This window comes from Triticum aestivum, chromosome 7B (genome assembly GCF_018294505.1).
Source record: "Triticum aestivum cultivar Chinese Spring chromosome 7B, IWGSC CS RefSeq v2.1, whole genome shotgun sequence".
Classification (NCBI taxonomy): domain Eukaryota; kingdom Viridiplantae; phylum Streptophyta; class Magnoliopsida; order Poales; family Poaceae; genus Triticum; species Triticum aestivum.
This window is the reverse complement of record NC_057813.1, coordinates 109,269,473-109,274,003: the sequence shown is the minus strand read 5'-3', so window position 1 is coordinate 109,274,003 and position 4,531 is coordinate 109,269,473. Positions and strand designations below refer to the sequence as shown.

At 47.8% G+C, this 4,531-nt stretch overlaps 1 long non-coding RNA gene across 1 annotated transcript; it reads right to left on the bottom strand.

The window, feature by feature from the left end:
- Window positions 1-795: 795 nt before the first annotated feature.
- Window positions 796-4,314, bottom strand: LOC123160255 (uncharacterized). The gene is made up of 3 exons (XR_006480064.1): window positions 3,493-4,314; window positions 3,143-3,349; window positions 796-2,332 (listed from the first exon to the last, which is right to left on the bottom strand). It is a non-coding gene; the product is annotated as an uncharacterized lncRNA (long non-coding RNA).
- Window positions 4,315-4,531: the final 217 nt, after the last annotated feature.

The following is a 4,531-nucleotide window of genomic DNA, read 5'->3' as shown; positions in this document are numbered from 1 at the left end:
GCGGGCGGATAGAGCGGCGGCGCAGGCTGATCCGCGCGGAGACGACGGCGGCGTGGGCGGATCCAGGCGGCGGCGCGGTGCGGGTCGATGTGCGGGCGGGGGGGGGAGAGGTGCGGGGGAGGAGGAATAAGTGGAGGGGGTGGGGCGCGGTTGTGGATAAGGTGAGCCTATGCCGACGGCTTAGCCGTCGGCATAGATGGACGTGCCACGTGTCAATCTATCACTACAAGAAATATGTCAACTTGTGACCTTGACTATTGGTCACTGAAAGGTCATTGTTTTTCATTTGCGACCTTTTTGTGACCAGAAACAGAAGGTCAAAAGCTGGCAGTCGTAAACTGAAATTAACGACCTTCTCTGTGAGAAGGTCGTAGACGTTTACGACCAAAATATGCCTACTGTTTTGTTTTGGTCACTAGCTGTCTGCCCAGGTCACGTCGGATCCAACGTGGCAATCTGACGTTGCTAAATTGCGACCAATTGAAAAGGTCACTGACAAGATTCAGCCCGGTCCGATTGGGTGCTTTACATGGGCTAGGCCCAACAATTCAGCCAATTTATGATTTTCTTTCCCTTTATGTTTTTGGGCCTTTTCTATCATGTGCCCTTACCTTTCCACATAGTTCGTTTCCTTTTTGTTTCTATTTTATATTTGAGTCGAGGCCTGCTTATAGTACTTCTGAATAGGTACAAGCATATTTGGGTCGTGGCCACTATCAGGTCCAGTAAGAACATTTTCTGGAGAATTTAATGTTCAAGTAAAATGTACACAACACATCACAGGAAAATAACACATACAACAGCAGATAAAATTTCATTTCACTCCTACAGCTCACTACATCACAGTACATGACAATCATTCAAAATAGGACGCCACACGCCACGGAAGCAAAATAAACAGTACTGCTCTTGGATGCAAAATAAACAGTACTAGGCAGTATTGTTTACTAGGCAGTAGACGAGTACATCTCATTTCAAATAAACATTACTGCTCTTGGAAGCAAAATACGCCGCCACATGCCATGGTGCGTCATCTTACTCGATCTGGCCCCAAGTAACCAGCAGCGCTGCTTGCTCCCTTGGCCCAGCTCCTTGCTGCCGAGGATGGACGAGACTCGGATGCGGAGCTCCCTGCACATGACATATTGTGTCAATGCTTGCAGCAATAGAAGGAACTCACATACCATAGAACTTGCACAGTAGTGTATCAACACCCCAAAGATTTGACTGAGTTGAACTGTTATATAACCATCCATAGAGCTGGCAGAAGTTACAGGTAAATAAACATCCATAGAGCTCACATGCTGTATTTCAGTAGAAAGAAGCATCAACTCACTATTCTACACAAAAAGCTAGCCCATACATGCACAGACACCAGAACGGTACATAGAATGAAGCACAGGGCTAGTACTTGCTACCCTGACATTTCAGGCATTCTAGTGTTTAGGAGATTTGACTTCCAGCAGAAAATTAAGTCTATCAACAACCCTAGCTAATAATAGCAAATTAAACTGTATAATACCAGGCAAGATACAAACTGCTAGTCCTGATATGAAGTGCAAGCATCTTCAGTAGTTGAATCTAACACATAGCCATATATCAACCAATGGTAAGGGGGAAAAAGAACAGGGAACGGCGAGGTTATACCTGATCTTCTTGAGCCTCTCAAGGTCATCCCTGAGCTTCATGTCAACGGCGTTGGAGACGACCCGGGAGATATGATGTTTATATAATATCTTAAGTGATCTTAAATAGCTAGCAACAAAGTCTACTACAACATCTCAGTCAATGAAATCACATACGGTTATGGGACTATGATTAACCAAAACAGTGCAAATCAATCTATTATAAGACAAAATAATGCTGATTTAAGAAAATATCAGCATCAAGCACTCATTCAACTGCACCAAATTAACAGTACCATAATCTGTATGGTTAATGTTCAAACACACATGTGAAATCATATTGTCAAATGCATGCACATATACCACTAATATCTCTGCAGCAGCATTTGCCCGCCATTTTACAAATAATCAAGCTACACAATATTACTATGTTATAAATCAGACATGGGTTAGACAGAGTAATGTTTTGTGTCAGGATCAGATTGCATGATAGGACTACAGTATATAGGAGATCTAGGCTTGGATAAAACAGTACTACTTCAGAAGCAGAACAAGACAACATCACTAAGAAGATAATCAGAACCAAGTTGTTGTTGGACGACTGCACCTTGGTGTTGTTGTTACCGAACTGCTTGATCAAGAAGTAGTTGTTCTTCTTCACGAGCTCCCAGACCGGAGACCCTGGAACGGTAGTCATTTCCCTTGGCCTAAATCACCAAAACAACAACCAGAAGTCAGATCTTACAGCTAGGAACAAGCACATGACACACTAATCCTACAGAATGTGGAAACATTTAACCATTTGACGCAAAATTGTATGCTGATTGCAAGTAGAAACATGGGTTACAAAAAATATACAGCAGAAGCAGCAGTGAAGCTTAAGCAGCTGTCAAAGGCTTGCCTACAAGGTACCAGAAAGGCACAGATTTTGATAGCACTGTCAACATTAGCACTTTTCAATTTGTAAAGCATCAACTCGAGGAATACCAATATCATATTAACTGTATCACACAATAAAAATCCAGAACAAAGTCTGCAGCTCAGTTCCAAAGAACTGACTGAAGTGACTTGGAAACTGAAGTGATTGTCTAGCAAACCAAAGATCATCTAACAATCTCTAATGCAAACTTGTCTAGCTTAACTATAACAGAAATATCAACACTGTTCGCCTGATTCAAACTTAACTATAACAATCTTTTTTCTACTGCGTAGAAGCAAGTATCATTCCCTTATCAGCTAGTGAATGTCATTGGCTGATAATTGCAGAGCAAAATCATCATTTAACTGAACCAAACGATGTAGCATCAATGGATCCTTCTCATCAATTAACTGAACCAAATGTTTTTATACTTTTAAGGACAAGTGTAAAAAGAGAACGGGATGACCGCACAATATTGGTAAAGCATGTTTGAGCTGACAATCTCTTTATTAGACTTAACTGAACAAGACTCACTGATGAACATATGTATCCCAATATTGCATACATACACACACTAAGGAAGATGAAGGAAACTCACCGTATTAACCCTGCATACTACTGCTGCAACCCATTAGCCTGCCTAGTCAGAATCTGAAAGTGTGGTGACGCAGCTGCGCCCCTCTGCCATTGGAGGCAGAACTGCATCTACTTGAAGGTGTCATGCTTGGTTGGCCCCGTGGAACTGGAAAGCATCCCGGAGGGCCATGGAGTCGGTGAGGTGGAACCATACGCCTGTGTGCTCGACCTGTGCAAGCCAGCACCAACACCAATTAGCCATGATATCATGCATATAGTAGATGTGTGCATAGCACAACAGCATGAACCTTGATTGGGGTTTTCTGAAATATACTACTGTACAAAGCAATGCAGGAGGAGGAGCGTGCATACCATTGGAGGTAGTAGCATGGACGACCGCCACCCCGTCGAAATCCAGACCCTTAGAGCGCCGCCATGGATCGGGTGGTGCGGGCAGGAGGTTGCGGGGCGGGTGGGGTGGCGCATCGCAGGGCCTCTGGAAGAAGGCCGGTCAGGGGGCCAGTGGCTGCCAGATCCGCCGGTTTTGGGTCCGCACTGATGGCCATCGCGGCCGGGATCCGGTGGAGGAGGCCTCGCGAGGGGGCAGTGGTGGCCGGATCCCACCATCATCGCGGGGTGCGCCGGCAAGTGGGGCGCACCGGCCCGAACCACCCACGTTGGAGGAAGAAGGCGAGGGTGGGGCAAGGCTCCGATGGAGCTGGAGGAAGGAGGAGGTGGGGCTCTGGTGGTGGAAGGAGGTGGAGAAGGAGGGGGGTCGATGGGGGAGACGAAGAGGAGGGCGTCGGCTTCCTCGGAGTGGAAGCAGCCGGTGGCGGGGTCGGAGATGAGGACAAACTCGTTGCTGGGGTTGGAGAGATGGTGCTGGAGGAAGGAGGTGGCGGCAAGTGGGTTGGGAGGCGGCGGCAAGAGGGTGGTGGCGGCGCTCGGCGCATGAGGATGAGAGGGTGGTGGCGTCGATCTGGATCAGGGAGATGGTGGCGGCGCGAGGAGGCGCGGATCCGGAAGGCCCACTGTGGCCATGGCGGGGGACATGACCCACTTGAGGACAGGGAGGCGTGGGAATTCGGGCTCCTCGCCGTCGACAACCATGGTGCGGGGGCGGGGAAGGCGGCGGCTAGGGTTTGGCGAGCGGGTGTGGGTGCGGGGGAGAGAAGGGTTGGAACGGTGGGGAGTGGGGGGCGTGGGGGCTGCGTGGGTGAGGGGGTGTGGGGGTGAGAGGGCTACGTGGGTGAGAGGGTGAGGGGATGAGGTCTGCCGTTGGATCCAGGAGCATCCGACGGTGTTTGATACATGATCCGCGTGATATGCCTATGGACCAGAACGTAACAAACAATTTGAAGACCTTATGACCTTTCAAATAGGTCACAAAAAATAATTTTCCATTTTTTTA